Source organism: Vigna angularis, chromosome 2, assembly GCF_016808095.1.
Source record: "Vigna angularis cultivar LongXiaoDou No.4 chromosome 2, ASM1680809v1, whole genome shotgun sequence".
Lineage (NCBI taxonomy): Eukaryota > Viridiplantae > Streptophyta > Magnoliopsida > Fabales > Fabaceae > Vigna > Vigna angularis.
In genome coordinates, this window is record NC_068971.1 from 21,701,808 (window position 1) to 21,718,098 (window position 16,291).

General features: G+C 30.3%; 1 long non-coding RNA gene across 1 annotated transcript; it reads right to left on the minus strand.

The window, feature by feature from the left end:
- Nucleotides 1–2,029: 2,029 nt before the first annotated feature.
- Nucleotides 2,030–12,528, minus strand: LOC128195573 (uncharacterized). Its single transcript, XR_008247222.1, has 2 exons — nucleotides 12,118–12,528; nucleotides 2,030–2,191 (listed from the first exon to the last, which is right to left on the minus strand). It is a non-coding gene; the product is annotated as an uncharacterized LOC128195573 (long non-coding RNA).
- Between the last annotated feature and the right edge of the window lie 3,763 nt (nucleotides 12,529–16,291).

Here is a 16,291-nt window from a genome sequence, read left to right on the forward strand (position 1 = left end):
TTCTTATATTAACCTTATATGATACTTCTCTAAGTTTATTAATATTGATAACAAACTAATCATAAAAAGAACACCGAGAAATTTTTAATAGTTTGTTCGAAAATTTGATCGAATAAAAATTATATGTAACCCCTCTTCTAGGGTGAGATCTAGTGTGAGATGCGATCCAACTCTAAAGGAAATAAAGTTAAAAAAAAAAAATTAAAGAAAAAGAAAGATTTCTAGTGAGAGAAAGAATGAAAAGAAGTAAAAAAAAAGAAAAAGAAAGAGAAAAGGTACATTATAAATATAATTATATCTTTATAAATTTATGATATTATCAATTCATTACAACTAAATTATAAAAATACTTAGAATTGAATTTTATATAAAAAAATTACTAACTAAAATGAAATTATAGAAATTAATATTTTCGAGGAGTCTACCCTGAAAAAAATGGTAACATATAAAACTATTTTTATTTATGATATTATTATCTTATTAGATTGAAATTAACTTTGTAAATATTTATAAAAAATAAACATGGTAATAACAATTAAAAATATTTCAAAAATAATTTTGCTCTGTATCATGAAATATATTTGAAAACATATATCTATATCATTCAATAATATTATTAAAAAAGTATTCTATGATCATTTTATATTTTCAAGAAGTGAAAATGACGTAGGAGTGCTCATAAAATAAAATAAAAATTGATACAGTGCTAAATTAGGAATTTACACAATTATGAGCACAAAAGAAATTAGGGATTCGACAACAAAGAGGAGAAGAAAAATTGAGGTTCAGTTTCCAACGAAGTGAAATTGTAGAATCAGAGTTTCATTGTGGGTTGGATTGAAGATCCAAGGTATGCTTGTGTTGAATGTATGTGATTGTGTGTCATTTTACGTTTTTTTACATTGTTGTGGTATTGCGCCTATTGCATAATTTAGGGTTAGTATTTTATATGTTTTACGTGATGTGGAGAGAGAGAGTGTGATTGTGAAGAAGAACTTGATAAAGAGAGAGGGTCATTGTAAAGAAGAAGTTAATGTGGAGGGAAGGGAGATAAACACTGTGAAAAAGTTAATGTGGAAGGAGATGGGTACTCTAAAGAAGGTAATATGGAGGGTTCAACTTATGTTGCCTAGGAGGGAGAGGATCTGCCTCAGCCTAGTGAAGAAGGGGATGATAATTGTGAATAACAGAGTGGATACAGAAGAACACAGTACACATAGAAGCAGGGTAAACCTCAAACTTCAAAATTCACCATTGAAATCACACCTCAACAACCCAATTTGCACTATGTATTTATAAATTGTTACACATAAATCTTTTGTTTTGCGACATCACCACACAATTAACGCCGAATGTGAAAAATTAATGGAGATGACTTGATTGATACACATTAAACCATTTGGGGATGATGAAGTTGAAACTTTTTTAAAAGTGAATATTAAATAGACATACGGTTGAAAGTAAGTACCAATTGAACCTAAATTAAAATATAAATGAAAAGATAATTATAAATAATATTACGTAACTATATGAATTATTTATCACTAATCTAACCTATGATTTAAAAATATTTTTAAGTATCTAGATTATTTGAAAAATTAAAATTTAAAATTGAAAGACTAACACATAGGTAGGTTAAGTTGATAAAATTATATGATAAAATATTTAAAAACGTAATTTTATGATATTTTTCATTTTATTTTATAGTTAAAAATGTATTTTATGGTGTTCATAACTTTAATTTTTCAAATTTACTTTTAAACTAATGAAACATTTTTATTGATTAACTATTTTAATTACAATTTTTTTTATATTTTTTGTATTATATAATATATAAATCCTGAGAAATCATAATAAAAACATATAACATAAGTATAAGTTAATAGAGTATATACAAAATGTATATAATATTTCAATAAAGAGTCTCACTCTTGCTTATTTTTTCCACCAACATTAACTCATTTACCACATCACTAATAAACTCAAATGGCTTAACAATACACAAATTAGAAATATTACCAATCAGATCAACCAACTGACTCAATAATCTACAATATATTTAATAAGAATCAAATGTCTAAACAACACATGTCCTCACTGGCAGCACATAAACACATTCCCACAAGCTCAACCCTTATGGCTCTCAAGACTTAAACATTTGAGACGCATGTATTGAATAGACTCAGAGATTCTGCATTTGACATAGTACTATCTCACAATCCCATGAAGTTCACTATCATAGAGAAATAAAATAGAACCATATTTCCCCTAAAGTATGATAGGGTAAAATCCTCATATTTGTGTGGTTCGATCTTATTTCATATCGAAGCACCGATTGTAGAAACCTCTTTCAATTCTGATAACTATATTTTTTTCCTCTACGTGAGTTAGATACTAGTATAATTAGGATAATCTCATCAAATCACAATTCAATACACATAAACCCAACTTAGTATAACACCCTTGGAAGTCACTATAGCCTTATCATCTACACAATTCTTATATCACATTTGAAAAAAAATTAATATAAACAAAATGTAACTATTTTATCTAAATTCTATTTAAAAAACCATTACATTCAATAAGTTAAGAAACTAGGAGCAACATTTTTTTTAACTTGAGAGAAAATGTGCTCGCTTGAGTGAAAATATGACATAAAGTTGGTTAATTTGTAGTGTTATTTTCGCTTTAGGTAGTGTTTGGTGTGCTTTCAAGAAAGGTTGGACCAACTCAAGAGAAATGATGGCTAGAGGAAACCTAGAAGGGGTGCTCTAACCTTGCTGACCTAAGTTGAGTAATATGACCTAAATTTGCAAACATAACAATACTCAATTCAAAGGTTCATTTATATAGGAGGAGACACCTCTATTTGTAGGTTTAAAATTTCTCCAAATTGTAGAAAAAAAACCCTAAAACCCTAAGCTTGGCTAGCTTGGAGACCAAGGTAAAAATCCTCTCCATTAGAAGGAGGACATGTGGCCAAGTAAAATAGGAGAATCCTCTTCATTCCTAGAATGACACTTGACCACTACCTATGGGAAATCCTCTCCATTGAGAGCATGACGCATGGCCACTCTCTCCCAAAGGTGGGACACCCTTCTCCCTTGCTCACCAAGGCAAAGACAAAACATTAATCCATGTGGTCAACTCTAGAATATGGGTCTCTCTTGGGTCACATTGGGTGTTGACCTTTGTTGACCCAAGTTGACAAAAACCCTACGCTACTTGACCTATTAGACAAGAACCAAAAAGGAAACCTTATACTACTTGGCCCATGATACAAGGCCTAATATAAACCTACTATACTAAGACCTTATCAAACTTTATTTAGAAGATTAGTTAGATATTGTTAGAACTTTAATGTTTTTATATCATTTGAATGGTTTGAAGTATCAATGTGAATATGTTTGTGAAATCTTTTTGTAGGATTGTATTATATGTCTCTTTCAAATTCAATATTTGAAGAAAAACCAACTTTCAACGATAATTGTATTACCAATCATCGTTATTTCATAGGTTTTTATCGATGGTTAAGCGTAAATCATATTCGTTTCTTCATTTTTTTATTTAATTTTTAATTTTTTTTAACTACAATTAGATTGGAACTGTCATGGTTTTCTCTACGTTTTAATATTTTTAATAACAATTTTAAATCTTTGTGAGTTCATCTTACTTTTGACGACAACAGATATAACGACGTTCCAAAAATTGTCTTTATAAGTCTAATTTAATTGTTGTTAAAATAGTTTTCTATAGTTATATCTACATCATAATCAAACAATTTTCAAATATTTTATCAAAAAGACTAGTTTAACAAAAACAATTCCTAAACACATTCAAAATGATTAAAAGTACTCCAAAATTTGTATATATAAGAAATATAATCCCCCCTAAATATAACCAATTTTTGAAAATATAATAGTTTTAATTACATCAAATACTTTATCAAAAGAGGACCTATTCTACACATACATAATGCTATCAAAAGAATTGTTCTTCCAAACATAACCCTCCTACTAATAAGCTCTACTATTACCTACACCATCCTTTGCGCACATATATCATGTGATCATAGGAGGGAAAATCACAACCAACAATAAAAATGACAAGCTAGTGAAATTTAACAAGTTATAAGCTCAAACACACATCAATACAATAATTCCAATACACAAAATCACAATATTCAATATTAATATAACATTACATTATAAATAAACTACCCTATGTGTATGCTAAACACATAAGGGAGATTTCTCCTAATCTTCTCTACTATTTCATATGGTATCAGAGCCCATGGTTCATGTTTGGTGACCGGGCTCAGTTGAGTACGTCCCTCCATGATCAGGTGAAGCCCTGGCAGGTGGCCAGTGGCACATAGCTTGGAAGTGAATCATGAGAGGTGGGGGAGCAAGAGATGCTCAGTGTTTGACCATGGATTGTGAATGAGAGAGTGTTAACCATGGTGTACTCGAGGATAAGAAAAAGACTTCCGTTGTAGGGGAGATGGTCCTTTGTTTGAGGGGAGGATGTTGGGTACAAACAAAGTCCCACATCGGATAAAATAAGAGATGAACATGAGTTTATATACACATAACATACCTTCATTGTTAAGAGGCCTACCAGAGACTGTTGATATTCCTATTATCTGTGATCCTCCTAGTGATGCTCCACCCATTTTGTCTCCTCCTTCTTTAGACTCTCATTCACCACAGGATCGTCCTTCACCATAACCCCTTCAGGTTTATAGTCGCCGCAATTGTCTGCCTCATGACTCACTTCTAGTGTCGCCTCCAGCAAATGAGTCTGACCTGCCTATTGCCCTCTATAAAGGTATACGCTCTACCCGTAACCCTTCCCCCCATTATACTGTTCTTAGTTACCACAGATTATCTCCATCTTTTTACACTTGTCTCTCATCCATTTCTTCTGTGTCAATTCCCAAGTCTGTGGGTGATGCCTTAACTCATCTTGGCTGGCGTCAAGCTATGCTGGATGAATTAAGTGCCTTACAGAAAAGTGGAACTTGGGAGCTTGTCCAATTACCATCTGGAAAGTCTATTGTTGGTTGTAGGTGGGTGTATGCTATCAAGGTTGGCCCTGATGGCACAATTGATCGTCTGAAAGCTTGGTTGGTTGCCAAAGGCTACACACAAATTTTTGGTTTGGATTATGGTGATACTTTTTCTCCAGTGGCAAAAATGACCTCTGTTCGCCTATTCATTGCCATGGCCGCTCTTCGACAATGGCCTCTTTACCAACTTGATGTCAAAAATGCTTTCCTTAATGGTGATTTGCATGAAGAAATTTATATGGAGCAACCGCCTGGCTTTGTTGCTCAGGGGAAGTCATCTGGATTGGTATGTCGTCTTCGCAAATCCTTATATGGCCTAAAAAAATCTCCTCGGGCCTGGTTTGGTAAATTTAGCTGTGTTGTTCAACAATTTGGTATGTCTCGCAGTGAAGCGGATCATTCAGTGTTCTATCGCCACTCAAGTGCTGGATGTATCTACTTAATAGTGTATGTCGATGATATTGTTCTCATAGGAAGCGACTATCTTGGCATCTCTCAGATGAAACAACACCTTTGTTATCATTTTCAAACCAAAGATCTTGGCAAACTCCGGTATTTTTGGATATTGAAGTAGCACAATCCAATGCTGGTATTGTCATATCTCAGAGGATGTATGCGTTAGACATCTTGGAAGAAACAGGGTTAATGAATTGTAAATCTGTTGAGACACCTATGGACCCTAACATCAAACTCCTACCAAATCATGGGGAGCCTTTCTCAGATCCTGAACGGTATAGAAGATTAGTTGGTAAATTAAACTATCTTACTGTTACGCGTCCTGACATTTCCTTCGCAGTTAGTGTGGTGAGTCAATTTCTAAACTCCCCATGTGAAGACCATTGGGATGCAGTTGTTCGCATACTGAAGTATATTAACGGATCACCTGGAAAAGGTTTGCTATATGGTCCTAACAACGATACAAAAATCGTTTGCTATTCAGATGCTGATTGGGCTGGTTTCCTTTCTGATAGGAGGTCTACTTCTGGATATTGTGTCTCTATTGGTGGAAACCTGATATCTTGGAAAAGTAAGAAGCAAAGTGTTGTGGCAAGGTCCAGCGCATAAGCAGAATATAGAGCTATGGCATTTGCTACTTGCGAGCTTGTGTGGCTTAAACAATTACTTAGTGAATTGAAATTTGGAGATGTCACTCACATGACACTTATATGTGATAATCAAGCTGCTCTTCATATTAGCTCTAACCCTGTCTTCCATGAGAGAACCAAGCACATTGAAGTTGATTGTCATTTTATTAGAGAAAAAATCATATCCGGAGATATCAAGACTGAGTTCATTAACTCAAGCAACCAGTTGGCAAACATATTCACCAAGTCCTTACGAGGACCTAGAATTGACTATCTTTGTAACAAGCTTGGAACATATGATTTATATGCTCCAGCTTGAGGGGGAGTGTTAGATGTTAAGTTGTGTGTTTATGTTAATTGGGCTCAGCCCATTCTGTATTTAGGGTTTAACTCTTATCTTACATTATAAATAAACTACCCTATGTGTATGCTAAACACATAAGGGAGATTTCTCCTAATCTTCTATACTATTTCATAATTATAAGACACAAATATTATCTAGACTCAATTTCTGGAATAACATGTATTGGGTCAAATATGTGTGAAGTCTTGCACCCGTCATGTAACCATATAATATCCTGCCACGATCCCTCTGGTTCCGCTTAGTCAAAATCACCCATGATAGGGTTAGTTCCTTTGGTCCTTTAAGTCATAACAATATTTCATATTGACCCGACAAACTAGAAATTTTCTTCAACTCTCACCACCTTAACTCAATTTTCTACATAAGTCAGTGAGTTTAGTAGAGTTAGAATGACTTTACAATCTAGACTCTTACTCAGTACACACCCTATCATTATAAAATATGGCAATTCTACTTATAATTAACCACATTCATACATAAAATAAAATATTTCAATCCATTAGTTTCATAGCATAAAAACCAAATCTCTATTCTACTTAGCATTTACCATTTCCACAAAATTGTCATGCTTTCATTTCATCTAGTCCCATCCTTTCAAGAAAAGCTTTTAGGAAAACATTTTTCTAGTTTCTAGTTAATGTCAGTCCATTATCGTTCAAGAACCTAATCCTAAAGCAAGGTCCACCCAACAACAAGAAGGTACGTCCAACGAAAATGAGACAAAGAGCTATATTCCAACTAGCATTCAGTGTCACTAAGCCAACACTCAATAATCAAGCTAGCACTCAACTGAATAGAGTTGATGCCCATGACCTTGGAGCTCCTTGGAATTAAATTTTCAAGTTGCAGCCAACATTCCCTCGGCCTCTAAAGCTTAAAGCTCACTGGATTTTAATTCTGGTTAGTGTCGAATGACACTTAGATGTTCCCAACATCAAAGCATATTTCTAAATGCTACCTATACGAATGAAATTGGCTAATTGAGTCTTATCAGCTAATTTACTCTTTTATTGCATCAAATGGATATAGTTTAATTGCAATTAAGCTTAGAAAGCATCAATTAACCAATTTGATATATCTTAAAGCATATTCACTCATCACAAAATCAATTCTTACATTATTAAAATCATTCACAAACCAACTAACACAAATTCAAACCAATTTATCGCACCAATTCCTTAATACACACACATAAGTTCATTTTATACAAATCATAGTCATGCATATATAATTTACTAGCTTCCCTTACTTGTAGCATAAAACCTTAAATTCAAAGGTTGCTATTAAAGGCTTTAGTTCTCACAAGATATCCTAACTACACAGAGAAAACCCCATTTAGGGATATGAACACATTTTCATGATTACAAACAAACATACATTCACTTTGGGCTATTTTGAGTTATATGCATTGGACTAGAGGTCAATGCAACATAAAATGCTAACTGATTTCAAAAAGGAACAAAAAGTGAACATGCTTTGTTCTCAGTTCTAGTCGATTGGATGTGACTTCACTCTTACAATATTTTATCTTCAAATAGATGAAGGATGCATGCTAGAAGGAAAAGAGGAGTTTTAAAAAAAAAATCATAAAAAGATGATAATTTTTATAAAATGAAACTTGATTAATAGAAATTCTATTTATACTTCGACCTTTTATTAATAAAATAATAAAATGTAATCTTTAAAATCATTATCACTCTTAAACTATTTTCTATGTCCTCACACAAAGACATATTCAAAATTTCTATTAATAATATACCTTAACATGAATAATCTAGTCACCAAATCAATTTTTCGATAGAAATACTCGATTCAAAATATTATAAAACAATAATCATTTATTTAAAATTTAATTTTAAGTATTTCTAAACAAAACATCATCCTTGCATAAAATTCAATATAATGTGACCATACCTTCACTTTCATGTCATGTTTTGTAAAAAAAACATAAATAGTTTTTCTTACCTATTATTGCTTGTCTTTAAAGCAAAATTTAAATATATGAATACGAACAATAGAGTTGCTCAAAACCTAGAAATCTAGAACAAAACATCCAAATGTAATATAATTTCAATATATGAATACGAAGATCACTCTTTTTAACTAACCATAACCATATTAAGATTGATGACAAAAATAATAAAGAAAATAAAATAATAAAATAAAATAAATATAAATATAAACTTACTTCAATTAAAAATTTGATAAAATATAAACGATGTAAATTATAAAATAAATGAAAAAAATTTGTTTTTTCAAAATATAAAAAAAATGAAGATAAAGGTGAAAAAGAGAAGAAATGTAAAACTTTACATATTATATTATTAATTTTATTCTATATCTTAAAGTACACTTTTTTGGGTTCTAACAACTCAAACTTTGAGTTTTAGGTAATTCTATGCTTTTGAATATTTTTATAGCTTCATTTCACTACTTTAGAGTGGTTAGGTTGTTAACATTACTTAAAATTATTGTACATTAGGTCTAGGTTCAATTTATCACCTATTTAGTACACTTATTAGGTTGTAAATACTCAAACTTTGAGTTTGAGGTAATTCTTTGCTTTTGACAAGTTTCCTAGCTTCATTCCACTAGTTTAGACTTGTTAGGATGTTAACATTACTTAAATTTAGTCTACTATAGGTCAATTTTCAATTTATCACCCTTTAAGTACACTTTTTTGGGTTCTAACAACTCAAACATTGAGTTTTAGGTAATTCTTTTGTGACTCCTTTCGTAGCTTCATTACACTATTTTAGACTTGTTAAGATGTTAATATTACTTAAAATTGGTCTACTTTAGGTTATTTGGCAATTTCTCAGCCTTTTAGTACATTTTTTTAGGTTCTAACTACTCAAACTTTGAGTTTTAGGTAGTTGTTTGCTTTTGAGCAGTTTTCTAGCTTCATTTCACAACTTCAAACTTATTAGGATGTTTAGAATACACATTCTTAGGTTACTTTAGGTGAATTCCCAATTTCTCACCTATTTAGTAACTTTTTTAGGTTTTAAGTAGTCTAATTTTAAGTTTTAGGTACTTGATCCAATTTGACATGCTTCTTACCTTCATTTTACTAGTTTAAACTTGTTAGGATATGAAGATTAGACATTCTTAGACTAATTTAGGTGAATTTCGAATTTCTCACCTATTCTAGTGTATTTATAGGTGTTCAATAGTCAAAATTTTCTTTTCTTGTTATTTTTGAATTGAGACTTCATTTTTATCTTCCTTTTATCTTTTAAAAGTTGTGTAGATAAGTTAGTTTACTATTTTGGTTAGTACTTTAATACACTTTGTATTTTTAGCACTTTTAGTGTATTCTAGGTACTACTTTTAGGTTCTAGGTTGTCATATTTTGAGTTTTAGATACTTTTTATAGTGTGGGTTCTTAATTAGTTAGGTTTTACCATTCTAAACTTGTTAGAATAGTTTCTTTGTAGTTTATTTTCCTAGTTTAATGCAGTTTGCAATTGTAGTACACCTTTTTTGAGATTTGAGTAGTGATTTTTAGAAGTTGTCTTAGGAATCACTTCTTCACTCAATTCTGTCATTTCTAGTCCATTACAACTTGTGTAGATAGTCTTAGGTATCTTTGACAGATTGAACATCTTCATGCTTAGCACATTTACCATATTTTATAGTAATTTTAGGTGCCCAATGATCAAATTTTGATTTTCTTGGTATTTTTGAATTGTCACCTCAATTTTATCTTTCTTTTATGTTTTAAAACTTGTCTACATAGTTAGTTTACTGTTTTAATTAGTACTTTAATACGCTTTGCACTCTTAGCACTTTAGTGTATTCTAGGTACTTCTTTTAGGTTTTAGGTTGTCATATTTTGAGTGTTAGGTACTTTTTGTAGTGTGAGTTCTTAATTAGCTAGATTTTACCATTCTAAACTTGTTAAGATAGTTTTATTTGTAATTTCTTTTCATAGTTTAGTGTAGTTTGCAATTGTAGTACACCTTTTTTGAGGTTTGAGTAGTGATTTGTAGAAGTTGTCTTAGGAATCAATTCTTCACTCAATTCTTTGTCATTTATAGTTCATTACAACTTGTGTACATAGTACAAGGCTGATTAAAGGAAAATTAAGGGAAATTCCAGCAACAATTTCAACTTTTAGAGAAAAGAATAAGAAAAGAGTGGCATAGTTGACCAATGGTTGACTTTTTAAACTATAGTTTCAATTATTGTTCTGGCTGTTTCAGATCAAACACAACAGCTGTTACCATCTGGTAGGAACTCAGTGGACCATTCAAGATCAAAGGAAAGTGTTGGTGAGTAGTGCAAATATGTTGTCGACTGATTCATTGTGGTAAAAGAGGATATGTTAAACTTGGATTGGATTTAAAGGGGGTTTAAGTTGATTGCTGGAAGTAAGTTAAGAGGGAAAAGTAAAATGTAAAGTGGGATACCAGTAAACAAAATTATGGAGGAGTTGCTCCAAGGTTGCCGCAAAGGAGAGTAGAATCTTTGGTGTGATATGGGTTGTGTTTGTAAGTAAAGAAAGAAGTTAATATTAGGGGAAGGTGTCACAACGTAAAAGAAGTTGAAGATAAAAAGATGAGTGAGGAAGCTAAGTTTTTTTCTTGAACCTTGTCCAGGTTACATTGTAGGTGTTATCAAAGTAAGAAATAGAAAGGAATGAGATGGAGATGATGAAAGTTGAATTGGTGAAGAATGCGGAGAATGGGGCTATATGCGTGATGCTGATGCAGAGGGTTGGGTTTAACTAGAGTTAAGTGGAGGGAGAGAATGTTGTTGTTTTGTAGAAGGAGAAAGAAAAATAGTTACATGAAGAATGATGATTGTTCAAATGAATGGAGTGTCATAAGTGATGGAGAAGGAAGGAAGAAAGGAAAGAAGGAATGACAGGAATGGGTGTTGGGAAGTTGAAAGATTAAGAGAAAGAAGAAAGAAAACAAAGGAAGACAAAGGAAGCAAGTTTTTGGTTAAAGATAAGGTTGATCCGTATGGTGGCCAAATTCCAAACACTATACTCAACCGTGAGAGGCTAATAAGATTATGCAGGATCCACGCCTGGATTATGCAGTAGTTGGCCAATTACCTAGGTCAACTAACACTCATAGATTATGGTTTCTTCAATTTCCTTCCCTCTATCATTGTTGCATCAGTAATCTTTCTTGCCTACTAGACACTAGATCAGTCAAACCATCAATGGGTTATTCCTTTCATTCATAGTTTCCCTTACAGTTGAAGATAGCTACCATGAATCACACTCATTCTTTTTATTCATATTTACTTCAAAATCTAACTCTTCAGGACTATGCTAGTTATAAAGCATCATTTCAAATGTTCAATGCAATAATGTGAGCCATAGAATTCTTTATTTGATACATTAAAACACCATTTAACTTAGCTATATACTGAGAGAGGTACATTATACACCAAATATAGTTTACTCACTTTATTATCATCACATTAGCAACGAAACAGAGACCAAAGTATGAACTATTCCTACTTCCAATCATAAATACCACATTCCATTAACTTTACAGTCCAATCAACGTCAATATATTCATCTATGGAACCAAAACCAATCATACAAACCACTAACAATCAGACAATGGACTAACCGTTCTAAGAAGAAGAGGGCATAAGAAGAGGGCTTAATGGCCTAAGCCTCGAGACGCATGAACCCTAAACCGCTCTTAACGCACCAGGAAGCCTCTCGTCATGGTTGTCACCTCCTCCATGAAGCCCTCCTAACGCAGCAACAACACTTTGTCACGCAGCCCCTGCAACCACAAAACGAAGCGCCACCGAAGAATGTTTATGCGGATGAAGTGCGAAGGAGGGAGACGACGTCCATGAATGAAACCTTGCCAATTAGGAGAATGTCGGTGAGCGTTTGATGGCTCAAAGAAAGAAAGGGGAAGTTTGGCTCGAAAAATGGAAGTTGGACAAGGGAAACCCAAGTTTTGGGGTTTATTACTCGAGCATCTTATCGACAGTCATATATCCTTCGCTAAGTTAATTCATCAAGTCATAACTGATGACCTAAAGACCTTCGGTAATATTCCGCTAAAAATTTGACGTTTTCCTATAGTGATCAATTAATTAATTTGATACATCATAAAACATATTCACTCATCACAAAATCAATTTATACATTATTAAAATCATTCACAAACCAACTAAAACAAATTTAAACCAATTTATCACACCAATTCCTTAATACACACACATAAGTTCATTTTATACAAATCATAATTATGCATATAAAATTTACTAGATTCCCTTACTTGTAGCATAAAACCTTAAATTTAAAGGTTGCTCTTAAAAGGCTTTAGTTCTCGTAAGATATCCTAACTACATAGAGAAAACCCCACTTAGATATATGAGCACATTTTTATGATTACAAACAAACATACATTCAATTTGAGCTATTTTGAGTTACATGTATTGGACTAGATGCCGATGCAACTTAAAATGCTAACTAGATACCGATGCAACTTAAAATGCTAACTGACTTCAAAAAGTAAACATGTTTTGTTCTCAGTTTTGATCAGTTGGATGTGACTTCACTCTTACATTCTCTTATCGTCAAATAAATAAATATTAGGTTAGAAATAATAGAAAGAATGAAAAAAGGAGGTTTAGAAAAGAGTTATAAAGAGATGTTAACTTTTATAAAATGAAACTTGATTAATAAAACTTTTATTTATAATTTAACCTTTTATTAATAAAATAATAAAATGTCATCTTTAAAACCATTGTGACTCTTAAATTATTTTCTTTGTCTTCACAAAAAGACATATTCAAAACTTACTTTATTAATTATATACCTTAACTCAATTCAAAATATTATAAAACAATAATTAGTTATTTAAAATTTAAATAACATTCAATTTCAAGTATTTCCAAACAAAACATGATCCTTGCATAAAACTCAATATAATGTGGCCATGTACCTTCACTTTCATGTCATTTATCATAAGGTTTTGAAAAAAAACACAAATAGTTTTTATCATCACTATTGCTTATCTTCACAGCAAATTTTTCAAATCCAAACAATAAAGTTGCTCAAAACCCAGAAACCTAGAACAATACATCCAAACGTAGTATAATTTCAATATAAGATAATATAAGTTGAGAACATAACTTTTTTTTATGACAAAATAATAAAAGTAAAAAAGAAAAAATATATAAAATAAATATAAACTTACTTCAATTAAAATTTTGATAGAATATAAATGCTCTCTAACTTTTTAACTATTGTGTAGTGCGATAGAATTTTAAAAGAAGTAAATCATAAAATAAATGACAGAATTTGTTTTTCAAAATATAAAGAAAAAATACGAAGATAAAGTTGAAAAAGAGAGAAGAAACGTGAACCTTTACATATTATATTATTAATTTTATTCTATATCTTAAAGTATACTCAATTAAGTGAAAGTAATACATAATTAAATACTTCTTTTATTGATGGTGTTAGGTAAAAGTAAATAGTTAAACATAAAATATTTAAATATAATAATAAAAAATACAATTTTTTAGATATTTTATATACACTTTTTAAATAATGAAATAAAAAAATGATTATTAAAATAACAGTATAATACACAAAATTAAAAGAAAAAAAAATCAATATAAATATATATTTTTATGTTATATATTTCTTAACGGTTTTGAAATATGATTTGATAACGCACAGCTGTTATGTGTAGTGGTTCATAAATGTATAATAAAATTAAACTAAAAAACTACTACCTATTTATTTTAGAGAGTAGTCTTAAAATATATTATCTAAAAATTAAAAAAAAATTATTAAAACTATATTCAGAATAAATTATCCATTACTATCGTATGCAAGAAAAATATAAGCATTGATATATGCCTAATACGTTGTAATGTATGTAAGAATTTATGATAATCTTGTTTTTAGTGTACATAATGAGGGATGTTAAGATATTAAGATGTTAATAAAATTACAGCTTCTGTTAATTTTTTTACCTCTTCTTTACAAAACCAACTTTACGACTTTTTTTTAACAGAATCACAGAATTTGTGGTGGAATCAATCTGTGTGGTCCGACTGATCAGTTTGTTTTCTTTACAGAAAAAAAAAGAGTGTACTTGGTACTCCAAATAGGGGAAAAAAGGAACTTTGGGTTTTCAAAAAGTAAAATAAAATGACGTCATTTGTTTAGAATCCTATGTTGAAAATGCATTTTTTAATATATATATATATATATATATATATATATATATATATATATATATATATATGCTGGGAATATATTAATAATAATTAACATTTCACTAGTAATAATACAATATATATGTTTAGAAGTTTTCTTTTAACCATAATTTAATATATCTAGTTAGTTGTTTTAGTGGGGTCAATTTGAAAATAGGAAAATCTTCTATTTACACCTAAAATGATTATTTACATTTAAAATTTATACAACATGTGATTTGATAATAGAAAAAAAAATAAAAAGAAACAAAAAATGCATAATATTAGTACAATAAATCGGTGTAAGAAAAATATACTTTATATTATATGATTATTTTCTTAATTATTGGTAACTATTTTGTTCTCAATATTGTTTTATCCAAAAATTTTTATCTAAACTTATCCTAACCGTGAAGTCAGTGTTTTATCTAAAATTCATTTGACGTAAATATGCTTAGGTTAAGCTATTTAATAAATAAAATGACAATATATATATATATATATATATATATATATATATATATATATATATATATATAGTTGTTAATTATTTAAATTTGAAAGTGTCGGTAAAGAAGCAATTAATTAATGTATAAATGGTTTATGTTTAGCAAAAGGACTTTTTGAGGTTTTCTGAATGTTTAACTAAAAAGAGAAGTGATGATGACAATGAAATGAAGAAGGGAAGGAGACATATATAGACAAGCAAAGGGTGAGGAAATGGTTAAGCAAGTGTCCTTTATAGAGTAAGAATAGACCACCCCAAATACTCTCTTATTATATTTATTATTTTTTGCTCATAAATAAATAAGAACTAATAATTTGTTTCAATAATGATTTTAAAATAAATGTTATGTATTAGAAAAAATGGGTTATCACATCCCATTAAAAAATTAATTATTTGGAGAGTAACTTGATCTAATTAACTTATTAATGAACTTAAGAAAATGAATTTTATCTGATTTACTATAGTTTAGTAGGTTAAATAGGTTAACTTAATTTTACAAATAAATCATAATCATTTTTTAATATGAAAATGGAACACATTTTAAATTAGTAGAATAACCATGATCAAAAAGTCATTATAATAATATGCATATCAAACACAAACATCCTATTACGCATTTGAATGAATTCATCTCTACATGGTTTTGAGATTCTCAACAATCCTACTTTATTAGATTCTCAATAATCCTACTTGATTGTGTGTCAGATTCGTTTGATTTATTGAAAAAAGGTAAAAGAAAAAAGCTTAACATAAAAACTAGTAAATATCATAATCCAAATAATAGTAAGAACTATGAACCTTATTATTAGAAATTCAGTTTTAGGTTTAGCAACGCAAAAACATAGAAAAAGAAGAAGAAAGAAAGAGACTTAATAAGGATGGTTGGTTGGTAATAACGTTGGGTTAATGTTAATAAAATGAATATTTGAAAAAGGTTGGGTTAATGAAGAAGATTGGCATTTATGATCCTAAGCTACTTATTTGGCTAAACAAAGTGCATTAGTTTGGGAATGGATACTTTAACAACTATTACACTCTCAACTCTTATTTACTCCTTTTCA